The 15465-nt window shown below is 40.8% G+C and overlaps 1 long non-coding RNA gene and 1 other non-coding gene across 2 annotated transcripts in view; one reads left to right on the plus strand and one right to left on the minus strand.

Annotated features, from left to right (window-relative positions):
* The window catches only part of LOC123393241, a 236831-nt gene that overhangs the window by 118586 nt on the left and 102780 nt on the right, over positions 1 to 15465 (plus strand). The window lies entirely within an intron of this gene.
* On the minus strand, positions 3846 to 3979 carry LOC123393269. The gene has a single exon (XR_006608022.1). It is a non-coding gene; the product is annotated as a U4 spliceosomal RNA (small nuclear RNA).

Raw genomic sequence — 15465 nt, forward strand, 5'->3', positions numbered from 1 at the left:
ACTTTTTAAGGAACCTCCATGCTGTTTTCCAGAGTGGCTGCACCAGTTTGCATTCCCACCAAGAGTATAGGAGGGCTCCCCTTTCTCCGCAATCTCGCCAACATCTGTTGTTTCCTGACTGATTAATTTTAGCTATTCCATCTAATTTAGCCTTGTGAGGTGGTATCTTATTGTGGTTTTGATTTGTATATCCCTGATGCTGAGTGATGTGGAGCACTTTTTCATATGTTTTGTTGGCCATTTGGATGTCTTCTTTGCAGAAATGTCTGCTCATGTCTTCTGCCCGTTTCTTGATTGGATTATTTGTTTTTTGGGTGTTGAGTTTGATAAGTTCTTTGTAAATTTTGGATACTAGCTCTTTATCTGATATGTCATTTGCAAATATCTTCTCCCATTCCATCAGTTGTCTTTTGGTTTTGTGACTGTTTCCTTTGCTGTGCATAAGCTTTTATCTTGATGAAGTTCCAATAGTTCATTTTTGCCCTTGCTTCCCTTGCTTTGGTGATGTTACTAGGAAAAGTTGCTGTGGCTGAGGTCAAAGAGGTTGCTGCCTGTGTTCTCCTCAAGGATTTTGATGGATTCCTGTCTCACATTAAGGTCGTTCATCCATTTTGAGTCTATTTTTGTGTGTGGTGTAAGGAAATGGTCCAGTTTCATTCTTCTGCATGTGGCTGTCCAATTTTCCCAACATCATTTGTTGAAGAGACTGTCTTTTTTCCATTGGCCATTCTTTCCTGCTTTGTCGAAGATTAGTTGACTGTAGAGTTGAGAGTCTATTTTTGGGCTCTCTATTCTGCTCCATTGATCTCTGTGTCTGTTTTTGTGCCGGTACCATACTGTCTTGATAATTCCAGCTTTGTAATAGAGCTTGAAGTCTAGAATTGTGATGCTACCAACTTTGGCTTTCTTTTTCAACAATCCTCTGGCTACTCGGAGTCTTTTCTGATTCCACATAAATTTTAGGATTATTTGTTCCATTTCTTTGAAAAAAAAATTGATGGTATAGGGATTGCATTAAATGTGTAGATTGCTTTAGATAGTATGGACATTTTCATAGTATTTGTTATTGCAATTTATGATCATGGAATGTTTTTCCATTTCTTTGTGTCTTCCTCAATTTCTTTCATGAGTACTTTATAGTTTTCTGAGTACAGATTCTTTGCCTCTTTGGTTAGGTTTATTCCTAGGTATCTTATGGTTTCAGGAGCAGTTGTAAATGGGATCAACTCTTTAATTTATCTTTCTTCTGTCTTCCTGTTGGTGTATAGAAATGCAACTGATTTCTCTGTGTTGATTTTATATCCTGACACTACTGAATTCCTGTGTGAGTTCTAGCAGTTTTGAAGTAGAATCTTTTGGGTTTTCCACATAAAGTATCATATCACCTGCAAAGAGTGAGAGTTTGACTTCTTCTTTGCCAATTCAGATGCCTTTTATTTCTTTTTGTTTTCTGATTGCCGAGGCTAGGACTTCTGGTACTATATTGAATAGCAGTGGTGACAATGGACATCCCTGTCATGTTCCTTTCATAGATGAAAGCTCTCATTTTTCCCCATTGAGAATGATATTTGCTGTGGTTTTTTCATAGGTGGCTTTGATGATATTAAGATATGAATCCTTGACCCCTATACTTTGGAGGTTTTTAAAAATTTTTTTATTTTATTTTTTCATGTTCCAAGATTCATTGTCTATGAACCACACCCAGTGTTCCATGCAATATATGCCCTCCTTAATATGATTTTCATGCACTCAGGAAAGCTGAATTCCAGAGGGAATGTAAACAACTTAGGCAATTAGTTTGTCTGGATTAGTTTGATCAATAGATGCAACAAAGACAAATATGGAACCTAAGAAAACAACACTTCTCAACACATCACCTGAGCTTACCATATCAGAAAGAGAGAAAGGTCCAAAGAGAATATTTTTGAAGGTCAGGTCTCCCTGTTCACAGTCCAATTCTAATGGCTCCAAACTCCCTGCTTGGAAGGCTGAGTTGGAGTCTTTCTATTGAGTAGGAAAAGGAGAAGATAGGATTTGAATACAGATATTGCTGCTGCTGTACTATAATTATCCCCAATTTACAAAGGAATAAACTGAGGTTCTGGTGGATTGTGATTTGTCCAAAGAAATCATCTTACAAATAGGAAAACCAGGGCTTGAATTCAGGGATTCTGAAGTCATTTTGCCCTGTATCATACAATCTCTGAACTGAATGTAGTAATAATCCTTGCCATGAGAGAACAGACTGGTGGATCATATTTTATGTGATTACAATTGAGAGGGTACTGGGGTTATAATTATTGTGACAACTGTAAACTAGTTGAACTAAGAGTTCGGGAACCAGCTAAGTCTTATTCTGCCATTCAGAAGATTTACTACAGAGGAAAGTGCCTGATTTTTCAGTTATATTATCATATTTTGAAGATCAACAGGGGGATTAAATCAGCCTGGTAAATAACAACAAAGGCCTTTAGTTTTTCTCTGAAGAGAGAGATAAAGAACAAGTCTTATCATTAGCAGGGACTTTCTGGTGAAGTAGACTGCTGAGAGTCTGGCCCACCATCCAGAAGGTACCCACACCACATTCTTTCAAGTGCTACCTTGATAACACAACCTAAGAGTCATCTTCAGCATTGTTGATGGGGAGGTCAGGGAGGGTACAGTCCAATACACCAGTCCAGAAAGCCCCAGTTTTCACCGCAGTGACTTCCTGGAAGCCAAGTCATAAGGCAGACAGAAAGCATATGAAGTGGATTACATTTTATCAAATAAACAATGCTACACACCAGGTGAATGTTGTCCTACTGATCAAGCATTAAATATCAGTTAAGTTCACACATACGATTAGATGATTTCTGAAAACAGGGATATGTGAATTTCTATTAAAATTTAAAATTGGTAATGTCACATTCTAGGTTTCATAAAATGAACCCAAATTAAAGGTCCCATTGAATCTGAAGAGGACTGCAATGGAGTATAAAGTGTGTAACACACAAATTATATTTCTACTGTTTTGTTATATTTGATCCAAAACAGTCTGCTAGTTTTAACAATTAGTAATTTTATTTCAACTTTATAATGTAAAGTTTCATCGAGCTTATCTAGAAAACTCATCTCTTTAAGAATCTAAGGAAATGTGAGGTAAAATTTTGTATAGACATATTTTGTCTTTTATGAATATTAAGTATATATTTTCAGAATCATTCCATGGATTTATTGAATAGAAAAGATGTACTAGGCAATTTGGGGCAGTCCACAATAAGGAAATGGCAAGGATTGACCCTGTACTTAAAGCTAGTCCAACAAATACTGACAAATTTCTCGCTTAGGTTTGGCAGTAGTTTATTTCAGACATTTGTCGTTTCAATTAGTGTGTCTTATTCCCCAGATAAATCACAACAGATGCCCTGCTAACTAAAATATTTCTATATTAAAATGTCATCTACTGTGATCCCCGGGTGCCTCAGATGGTTAAGTGTCTGTCTACCCTGACGCAGATTGTGATTGCAGTGTCCTGGGATTGAACCTCACATCTGGCTTCCAGCTCTGTGGGGAGACTGCTTCTTCCTCCGCCTCTGCCTGCTGCTCCCCTGCTTGTACTCTCTCTCTCTCTCTCTGTCAAAAAATAAATAAAATCTTTAAAAATGTAAAATAAAATAAAATAACATGAAATAAATAAAGTGAAAAAATAAAATAAAATCTCATCTACCAATGACCTAGCAGTTCCACTCCCAGATCTAAATGCAAGAGAAGTGAGAACTTAAATCTTGCAAAAATGTGTTCTTGAATGTTCAATAATGTTAACATTATTAATAATAGTCAACAAGTAGAAAAAATTCAGATGTCCACCAGATGATAAATGGATACCAAAACATGCTCTGTTCATACAATGGAATGTTATTTGGGAAAAGTTTTCAATTAGCAGTAATCAGGCCTCGGATAAACCTCATTGGCTACGATACTGCCACTGCGCAAAGCTACAATGGAATGTTATTTGACCATAAGAAGGAATGAAGTACTGATACATGCTACAGCGTGAGAAAACCTTGAAGACATTATGCTAAATGAAAGAAAACAGACACAAAGGACTGCGTATTTATGATTCCACTGAGATGAAAAATTCACAATGGGAAAATCCATAGAGACAGAAAGTGGATTAGTGGTTGCCAGGGGCTGAGGACTGGCCTGGAAATGGAGTGATGGCTTAGAGATGGCTTAGAGTAGTTACTTTCCAGAGTGATGAAAATGTTCTAAAATTTATTCGAGTGATGGTTGTACAAATGGTGGGTTCTGAATTGTACATTTTAAATGAGTGAATTGTATGGAATATGAATTATATCTCAGTAAAGACAATAACAAAACACTTCATCTACCAGACCATTCACCACCCCAAGAAGTGGTACCAAATCTTATTTTTTTTTTTTTAGTTTCTTTTCAGCGTAACAGTATTCATTGTTTTTGCACCACACCCAGTGCTTCATGCAATCTGTGCCCTCTCTAATACCCACCACCTGGTTCCCCCAACCTCCCACCCCCCACCCCTTCAAAACCCTCAGATTGTTTTTCAGAGTCCACAGTCTCTCATGGTTCACTTCCCCTTCCAATTTCCCTCAACTCCCTTCTCCTCTCCATCTCCCCTCGTCCTCCATGCTATTCCTTATGCTCCACACATAAGTGAAACCATATGATAATTGACTCTCTCTGCTTGACTTATTTCACTCAGCATAATCTTCTAATTATTATATGTTATGATTTTAGGATCAAAAATATGACTTTTGTAACAACGTGCTTGGCTCTCTGATTTGGGAGAGGGAAAATAGATGATACAGTCCCAGCTCACACAGATTTAAACTATTATTGAGGAGGCAAGTCTTATATCAAAGAACACTTAGGGAAATCCTGCTGGTTATCATCTTTATGACTTGGGGGAGGGTCTGTTTTTGTTAGGTCAGAATTGTTTCTCTTCCATGTGATGTACTTTTTCGTATATTCATTCCACAAACATGAGTGTCTGCTACAGTCAGGATACTGTGCTTATAAAGGAGGACCACTGTTTCATCTTCGGTCTCTTCTCAAAATGCCATGATCCAGTGGAATGAAGATTAGGAATGCTGAGACTGCCACCTTCAGAGGCATCCTGGATGCTGGAAACAGATCTGTCAGGAGGCTCTGGGAGACCTTGACATAGCTGAACATAACTGTTCATTGGTTCTGTTGTCCTAAGGAAGGCATTTATCTTTAAACTATAGTTTGCTTGTTCTGTAAAATGAGAAGACTGGATTCTCTCAGGTTCTTTCCAACTTAGTATCCTAGATACGTTGCGGAGGATGTTAATCTAGGTCATTTTAGAAAGCATTTTCCCCTTTGTACTGCTTTTAAGGAAAGAAAATGAACACATTTTGAAAGAGAAACTCATCTTATAGTTTGTTTCAAAAAAATGTACATTTGCCAGGGTGATATGAAACCCTAAAGTTTTATAGTCTGAGAGTTACTACCTTACCTCTTACATATGTGGAAGTATATCACCCATGTAGCCAAAAAGTACAACTTCTTTCTACTCCCAGAAGGTGTTAGGATTATATCCTTTGCCTATTGTACTACATTTATTTACAATTTTAGGAAGAAGAACATTAATAATGAAACTTAAGTAATTACCCCTAATGTTACTGGTTTCCATTTACCCCATTATTGAAGACTCACTCATTTATCTCTTGACATCTGTTGGCATTTGATCAAAAACCAGAAGATGCAAAAATGAGTCATGTCTTTGTGAGTCTTACTCTCTCTCTGTCCCTTTTACCTTTATGGCTGTGAGTGAGAGAGAAGGTGTGTCATACCCAAACCCACGGATCGCCAGTAATGGAGGAAATGTAAGGGAACTCTATAAAGCCCAAGACAAGAATAGGTGTTTGTTGTGGTGATGAGCCTGGAAAATGAAAGTTTGATGTTGTTTTTCTCTGATAAGTATTTTGATCCTCCATTGTTATACTCCTTAGAGGAGGAAAAGCATGAAATAGAATTTTGCCTGGTATCCATTCTCTGAGATCATGCGTGTTCCAGGTGCTTTTGTGAATGTTGAATTTTGGAGCCGTTGGGCAAAAACGTTATTATGGGCTAAATGTTCATGTCCTTCAAAATTCATATGGTGAAGCTATAAACCCCAATGTGATGGCCTTTGGGATGTGGCCAATGTGATGGAGGTAGACCTTTGGGAAATAAATGGGTTTAAATTAGGTGAGGGCAGGACCCTCATGTTGGAACTGGTGCCCTGATAAGAAGCAGAAGATAGATATTGCTCTCCATGTACATGCACGGAAGAAAGGCTGCGTGAGTGCCCAGCAAGAAGACTGTCATGCAGGAAGAGGGCCTTCATCTAGAGCTAAATCTGCAGGGACCTTGATCTTTCAGTTCCCAAACTCCAGAACTGTGAGAAATCCGTGTCCACAGGTTAAAACACCCGCCTATGGTATTTTGTTTTAGCGGCTCTTTAAGGTTGAGTTTGCTCATTGTGGCTGAGCTGCTTTGGTATCTTCAGTTCCCCAGGATATAGATTCACAGTGAACAATATTGCTTTCCACCTCTGGGACTGGTATAACCATATAATCTCTCTTCTCGCGGTATACTTGCTGTGCTGAAATAATCTAGGAGTAAAGCTAAGACAGACACCTTGTATTGAGTGGAACATACCATGTCACAAAGGGGAAATCATGGAGCTTTTCCTCCTGGAAGGGTGGCTGCAACCTTGAACAAGAAATAGGACTTCTCTTCTGGAACCAGGACCTGATAGCTCTTTTAGAGGCGGGAGCTGTCCCACAGCACCTGTGCAAAAGCCTTTTTAAAATCTGTATCATAGCTACCCAAATTTGGGAGGAAACCTAGCAGTCATGTAGTGTCATCCTTTGTTGTAGATGAAGAGGCCCGAGAAGGTTAAGGGACATCTCAGGAGTCCCACAAGCCATTAGCAGAGTTAGGGTCAGCACCTTGATCTTAGGAAGCTCATTCTGGTGGTTTCTTTCCCAGAGGATTACTTATAATAGATCAGATACTAGTTCCTCAAATATATGGTGTATGTTTTTTTTTAAGAATTTAGAAATACCAGGGACATCTGGGTGGCTTAGTCATTAGGCAGCTGCCTTCAGCTCAGGTCATGATCTCAGGGTCCTGGGATCAATCAAGCGCTGCATCGGGCTCCCTGCTCGGCAGGAAGACTGCTTCTCCCTCTTCCACTCCCTCTGCTTCTGTTACTTCTCTCACTGTGTCTCTTGTCTGTCAAATAAATAAATAAAATCTTAAAAAAAAAAGAATTTGAAATACCAATTTGCTTCTCTCCCCCCAACACCTGGCCACCACCATTCTACTCTCTGTTTCCATGAGACTGAGTATTGTGGATACAGCATGCATGTGGATTCAAGCAGTATTTGTCTTTTTGTGACTGACTTATTTCGTGTAGCACGATGTCCTTCAGGTTCATCCAGGTTGTTGTATATGGCAACATTTCCTTCTTTTTTAAAGGCTGATGAATATTCAATTGTGTGTAGTCACCACACCTTCTTTCTTTATTCACTTGTTTGCATAACTTATGTTTTTTAATTTTCAAGTGAATTTCCCATTTAGAACAAGAAACTGAGGGGTTTTATTCCTCATTTTCTCCCTCACAATAGTGAACACAGTATACTCCATATGATTGTTACTCGATGTTTATTCACTGTTTTACTCCTGAAAACATAGTTAGGAAAGGTATTAACCATCTCTACTTAACCGGTTTCAAAATTAAGGCAGAGACCTGTCTGGGTTTACAAACAATCTACCTCAGACTTAGCTGAAGACTGGAGGTGATAGTACTCCTACCTCAGAGAATTATTATGTCAAATTAAATGGTCACTAGTTCTTTGTCACTTCTCCCATCAAGAACTGGCATTTACTTCTCCTCCCCTTCAATCTGGACTGAGCTGTGACTGCTTTGATCTGTGCAGTAAATTGGAAGTCTGCTTTGGACCTCACTTTTAAGACTGGCACTTCCTTCCTTGGTCTCTTGGAGCCCTGAGCTTTCATGTAGAAAGTTCAACTACCCTGTGGAAATACCACATAAAGGCAGAATCTAGCCTTCCAGTAAAGACACCAGACATGGGGCGCCTGGGTGGCTCAGTGGGTTAAAGCCTCTGCCTTCGGCTCAGGTCATGGTCACAGGGTCCTGGGATCAAGCCCCGCATCAGGGCTCTCTGCTCAGCAGGGAACCTACTTCCCCCATCTCTCTCTCTCTCTGCCTCTCTGCCTAATTGTGAATCTCTCTCTCTGTCAAATAAATAAATAAATAAAATCTTAAAAAAAAAAAAAAGACATGTGAGAAGACTTTCTTAGCTCCTCTGATAACAGGTTCACCAGTTGAATACTACTAACCCTCTGCCTAATCTCTTGACTTATATTACTATGCGATATAACCAAATGCTTTTTTTTTAAAGCTTAGTTTGGACAGTTAATTGTGCTCAGTAGGTAACTGAGTAGTTGTTACCAGAAGTCCCTGGGTTTACACCTAAGAAACATGTAGAGCAAGGCCAGTGTTCGCCCCTCATCCCTCTCCCTGAACTTCTCCTCCTTCCTCCTCTTCTTCCTATTATGATTTTCTGTAGCCTCTAAAATAACGCAGTGACTGAGCAAGTCCCAATGTTCTCGATCTCCAACATCCATTTGACCTTTGTGTCCCGTGACACTGTGCAACACCATTCTGGAAGGCATCAATGACACTGCCTTTTTCCTACCTTTTCACTTTTTTTTAATGTTATGTTATAACCTGAGGCACTCATGAATCACTTGGGCACATAAGATTTCAATTTGGCATATTTATAAATTTCTGTTCCTCATTCATTCATTCATTCAAAACATATTTATTGGGCACTGACTGTGTACCAAGATCTGTGTTAGTCACTGGAAAAGCAGGAATGAATAAGGGAGACCAGTATCCTGTCCTTAAGGTGCTTATAGTTTACTGAGGACAATTTCTTAATAAGTGAACAGGTAAAAATATTTCAGCGAAAAGTGCCATGGAGGGAATAAATGTGGTACTCTGGGAGGGAAGAGCAGAGGACAGGTTTTGGATGGGCCAATACTGAGATACAGCAACTAGACTGAAGCCTGGAAGGATGAAATGAACCTGTCATGGGGAGCATCTGGGGAATATTATTCCAGGTGGAGAGGAGCAGGTGCAAAGTCCTTGAGGATGGAAAGATCTGGAAGGGAAAGGAAACCTGAAGCCTCCTGTGAGACGAGGTGGGAGAGCTGGTGAAGGCTGGATCATGCTGGGCTTTGTGTACTCAGTCTTGGCAAGAAGTTCGGGTTTTACTCTACATGAGGTTGGGGATGCTGAAAGTTTCAGCAAGGGGGGGGGGCATAAGCTGATTAATATTTTAGATCATCCAGGGTGATGTAGGGAGAATGTACTCACGAGGGGAAAACGTGGAAGCAAGAGGAGCATTTAGGAAGCCATTAGAAAGACGTCCAAGCAGAAGATGAGGGTGGCTTCCTCGAGAGCAAAGGAGTGGATTCGAAGAGAGAGAGAGAGGGCTGTGAGTGGTGGGGCAGAACGGCACAGAGCTAGAGATGCAGGTTCTACAGTCAGTCTACCCGGGCTCCACCCTCCCAGTTTAACACTTAGAGATAATGGGAACTTTGGCAATGTCACTTCCCTGTCCTCCGTCTCTCTCTGGAAGATTAGACTAATGATCTTTGCCTACAGAGACATTGTAAGTACTAAATAGCCTTAATACTTTTAAAGCAAAATTTTTTAAAGATTTATTTATTTATTTGAGAGAGAGAGAAAGTGCACAAGTGGGGGGGCAGAGAGATGGAAGACTCCGCTGAGTGTGGAGCCCTACGTGGGGCCCAGCTCAGGACACTGAGACCTGAGCTGAAACCAAGAGTCAGAAGCCTGATGTTCCTGGCACATAGTAAACCCTCAGTAAACGTTCTCTATTTAATTTTTTAGGTGGCAACTGTAAGACTTGGTCATGAATTGGATTTGTGGGGTGAAGGAAAGAGATGAAGCAAAGACTGTGCTTTCCTTCAGTGGGACTCTGTAATTCCCAAGCTGAAATAATTTTCCATCTTTGTACAATATCCTCAATATCCCAGTACTGTGCGGTTTTTATATGACATGGTCTTATCTTACACCCAGCCTTATAGTTTACTTTATGTGTGTAACTGATGATTTTTTTATAAACTTCTTGAAGATTGGAACCATGTCTGATTTACAGGGTCTAAGACAGCACTTACCAGGTAGGACAGTAGAGGGAAAGGTCAATGAAAATCATATGAGAATATCCTACCAGTTACAACATCCTGCACCGCCCGTTGGCCCAAAAGATTCTGTAACTGTCACCAAAATGAGCCATTATTGCTTATGGGAAAGCATTTTGTCCCTGAGGTGTTTTGGGACAGGAAAAGTGTTGGGAACCCCAGATGCTCAACGGTAATAGTGCACACATCTTGCACTGAGAATGGGTGTGCTCTCTATGGCATTTCAAAATTATAAATATAGAATTATCTGTATGAAGTGATGATAATGTTAACTGTGATAATACTTGGAAATAATGAGGAATGAGGTCAAGTAAGAAACCTAGAATAAAATAATATGTGTGTGACTACAGTTATGTAAAATATTAAGGATCAGAGGACAGAACTAAATAATTATCCTTTGGTGAAGGCTTTATTGGCTGTTTTTCCTACAAAGTCAATTAAAAATGAATCTCAGGGAGCATCTGGGTGGCTTGGTTGGTTAAGCGTCCATCTTTGGCTCAGGTCATGATCCCAGGGTCCTGGGGTTGAGTCTTGCATTGGGCTCCCTGCTCTGTGGGGAGTCTGCTTCCCGCTCCGTTTCTCCACCCTGCCTGTGCACGTGCACGCTCTCTGTCTCACTCAAATAAACAAAATCTTTTAAAAAAAAAGAAAAAAAAAAAAGAATCTCAGTATTCCTGAGTGCCTTCTGTATGGAGTTAACCTTTCAGATGCCTCGAGAGAACAGGATTCCTTTATTGAATAAGTTTGTGAATAGCTTCAGTGGAGAGTTCCCTCCCAGAAATACAGAGAGCATAAAATCCTGTGGGAAATAGAGTTTTTCACTTTTTATTTTTCAGTTTTCTTCTGACTAATTTAACCTCCAACGCTTTCCCCTGAGGAACACCTATTAGTATTTCCCAGAGCTTTTCCCTGCAGAGAAATCTTAGAAAAACACAGGTCCCAGGCCATCTCACTTCCCCAAGTTCAGATCCAGGCCCTCACTAGGAGCTACACCCCCAATCACAGGACAGGGAGCCTAAGGATCCTAAGACTTTATTACCTCTTTATCTTTTCAATTAGTTAAGGGGAATTCGATTTTTATATCCGATGACATTTCAACAGGTAGTTCTCTCAACTCTTTTCTGTTTCAAGCTACTTCATAATGAATTTAAAAATCAGACTGAATGCCAGAGTAAGTTTGTCATTTAAATAACCAACTTGTAATGGATCCAGTTTTTAAAGATTTTTTTCATCTGTTTGAGAGACAACACCAGCGGGGAATTGGGAAGGGCAGAGGGAGAAGCAGACTCCCTGCTGAGCGAGGACCTGGACTTTCCCAGGATTCTGGGATCATGACCTGTGATGATCATGATTTAAGGCAGACACTTAATCAACTGAATCATCTGGGGACCCCCTGCGGTTCATTTTTAATGGAAGAATTATTTCTATCAGGAAGACAGTCTCTTCTGATTTGTTGATTTAAAAAAAAATTTAAAACTGAGTAGACTGAATTTTCTTGGACATTTTAATAGGAAGTTTTGGCCTATGTCTGGAGGGTGATACAGGGAGAGTGCAAGTGAAGACAGGATATGAGCAAGAAGTAGGGGGTGCTGCGGAAGCTGTGGAAGCTGCTTGTCTTGTCACCCCTGTCAAATTTTGAAGATGGTACAAACTGATAATTCTGGTTTTATTCCTTATTGTTTATTTTTTCTTGAATTGTATTTGTTAAAATGAGATGAGTAAATCCTAAGCTATGACAAACCATCTGGCTCTTGTTATATACGGTCTGAGTGAACCAATTTATTACTTTGTGTCCTATGATACACTTAAAATTTTAATTCAGTCAATACGGAATAGTGTCTCATATTTATTTTAAATGGTACCTCTTTATTACAAAGGCTGTACCTTTCCCACGTTTTGCCCCTACGTTTACTCAGCTATAAACTACTTACATCATTTTAATTAATTCTTGTTAAACTCAGCTACTTTTATGGAAGGCTCAGAATATACTCAGGAAACAGAAATAAAAACTGAGTATGAACCATTCATTTCCTTCTTCTCTAGGAAGAGAGTGAAGTGCAGTTTATTGAGCCAGACCCCCACTGGGGAAGGAGACTTCCCCTCACTGTAGAATGGGAGCTCCAGGAAGCAAGGGTCAGCTGTCAAGTTCGTTTGCTATGTGCTGGGGACATCGTTAGTATTCAGTAATAGCGATGGGAAGGAGGAGGAGGAAAAGAGGCAGGAAGGCAGGGAAGAAGGGAGGGTTTTGTACTTCTCAGAAATGTCCCAGTAATAAACTGCATTATCCTTTAACTGATCTATCACTGAGCAACAGAAAATAGGCTGTAGTTCTTTTTGTCCTACATCCTTGCTCAAGTCACATGAATTCTCGGGTCCTATTTTATGGGGTCGGTGAAGAGGTTCTCTGGGTTCCATCTGGTCTTAAACGATGCTGTGATCTCAAAGCCACCCTCCATGCAGAACTTCATTCCGAACTCAGCTAGAGATTACTACTGATACCGAGCCCCCCGGGATTTTTACAGTCTGTATAAAACACACGTATGAGATCCTGCCTCCTCTTCCTTCCTGGTACAAGCGTCAGTGCCCTCATCCGTCGCGCGGCTCGCTCTCACTTACAGGCTCCTCGCCCCTTGCAGGCTTTCTCAGGATGTTTCCCCTCCTAGAATCCCCGCTCCGCTCCTCTTCCCCCACCGGCGTCCTGCCCACCCTTCAAAGCTCTAAGTCCTATTCGCAGTCACAGAATCATAAAGCTGCACCCCTACTTCATCTTTGCTCTCCATTTCCCCCTCCCCAGCTCCTTTGCCTTTCTAGGGAGCCCCCCCCCACCCCCCGCAGACAGAATGCTCCCTCCGTCTGCCCCATGGGGATGGTGTCTCTGCCTACTTCTGGTGACATTCTCAAACCTTGGACAGGTCCCTGGCTGTCCCCTGGGGCAATCCCCCCGGCCTGAAGCTGATGCGGTTTGAACTCCTACGCACAGCTCCTCTTCTGCCCTACTTCTGGATTTTACTGTAACTCGCTTAGCAGCGGAGATGCTGAAGGTGCAGAAAGGCCCTGTGGGTTTGCTTTTGATAATGCTCAGGTTGTTTCCAAAAATGCTCTGCATTTCCTGCCCTTGTTGATAGGCTCCCGATGCTCTTTTCTTTTCTCTCTCTCTTTTTTTCTCTCTCAATCTCTCTTCTTCTTCTTCTTCTTTTTTTGTTTTTTTGTTTTGTTCTGTCTTTGGTCCTTGCCTTCTAGGGCACCCTCCCCTTATTTTGCTACCCATTTTGATATTCACACTCCATTTTTTTTTCAGTGTTTCTCATCAGCACAATGTCACTTTCCCCATTCCATTTCTTTGCTGCCTTACCCCTCCCCTCCCCCAAATACCAGACCTTCCTGTCCTTTTGTCATCACTGTTTTATTTCCCCGCCCTGGCATCCCATTATTTAAGTAACAAGTGACTTCTATTATTTATGGAACAAGCTTCTTAAGGAAAAAGTTTCTAAGCCGTTTAGTGGATGTTCTGATATCAGACTCATCTCTGCTCAAATGTGACTTCTGATCCTGCTTGTGTGACCTTTGGTGAATTGCTTCAACTGTTTTGAATCTCAGTTTTATCCTCTCTTGAAAGAGGGATGAGGAGTTCCAACTTCCGTATGTTGTGAGGTGTTCGGTAAGGTGATTTATGGATAGTGCTTGATGTCACAATGAATACTGTTCCCCTTTCATTTCTACATCTGTCTTTTTCATGAGGAAGCCGTTCCATTTCTGTAGGATTTGTTATCTTTCTCTTTATTCATTTATCCGGTAAGTATTTGAGCTCTGAGCACATGGTGGGCCCTAAGGTAGTATTGGAAATACAGTAATAAAACGTGCTAGAGGGACGCCAATGTGGCTCAGTTGGTTAAGCATCTGCCTTTGGCTCAGGTCATGATCCCGGAGTCTTGGAATCGAGTCCCACACTGGGCTCTCTTTCAGTGGGGAGCCTGCTCCTGCTTCTCCTCCCTCTGCCCCTCCCCTCACTCATGCTCTCTAGCATGCACACTCTTCCAAGTAAATAAATAAAATCTTTTTTTTATTTTTTATTTTCAGCATAACAGTATTCATTATTTTTGCACCACACCCAGTGCTCCATGCAATCCGTGCCCTCTCCAATACCCACCACCTGGTACCCCGACCTCCCACCCCCAGCCCCTTCAAAACCCTCAGATTGTTTTTCAGAGTCCATAGTCTCTCATGGTTCACCTCCCCTTCCAATTTCCCCCAACTCCCTTCTCTTCTCCATCTCCCCATGTCCTCCATGCAATTTGTTATGCTCCACAAATAAGTGAAACCATATGATAATTGACTCTCTCTGCTTGACTTATTTCACTCAGCAGAATCTCTTCCAGTCCCGTCCATGTTGCTACAAAAGTTGGGTATTCATCCTTTCTGATGGAGGCATAATACTCCATAGTGTATATGGACCACATCTTCCTTATCCATTCGTCTGCTGAAGGGCATCTTGGTTCTTTCCACAGTTTGGTGACCGTGGCCATTGCTGCTATAAACATTGGGGTACAGATGGCCCTTCTTTTCACTACATCTGTATCTTTGGGGTAAATACCCAGTAGTGCAATTGCAGGGTCATAGGGAAGCTCTATTTTTAATTTCTTGAGGAATCTCCACACTGTTCTCCAAAGTGGCTGCACCAACTTGCATTCCCACCAACAGTGTAAGAGGGTTCCCCTTTCTCCACATCCCCTCCAACACATGTTGTTTCCTGTCTTGCTAATTTTGGCCATTCTAATTGGTGTAAGGTGATATCTCAATGTGGTTTTAATTTGAATCTCCCTGATGGCTAGTGATGATAAACATTTTTTCATGAGTCTGATAGCCATTTGTATGTCTTCATTGGAGAAGTGTCTGTCCATATCTTCTGCCCATTTTTTTTATATGATTGTCTGTTTTGTGTGTGTTGAGTTTGAGGAGTTCTTTATAGATCCTGGATATCAACCTTTTGTCTGTACTGTCATTTGCAAATATCTTCTCCCATTCCGTGTGTTGCCTCTTTCTTTTCTTGACTGTTTCCTTTGCTGTGCAGAAGCTTTTGATTTTGATGAAGTCCCAAAAGTAAATAAATAAAATCTTTAAAAAAAAAAGGCAGTAGTCAGTGTCGCTGCCATGAGAAGGCATATAGTCTAGTGGGAG

Source organism: Mustela putorius, unplaced genomic scaffold (assembly GCF_011764305.1).
Source record: "Mustela putorius furo isolate JIRA1106 unplaced genomic scaffold, ASM1176430v1.1 tig00000785_pilon_pilon_pilon, whole genome shotgun sequence".
NCBI lineage: Eukaryota > Metazoa > Chordata > Mammalia > Carnivora > Mustelidae > Mustela > Mustela putorius.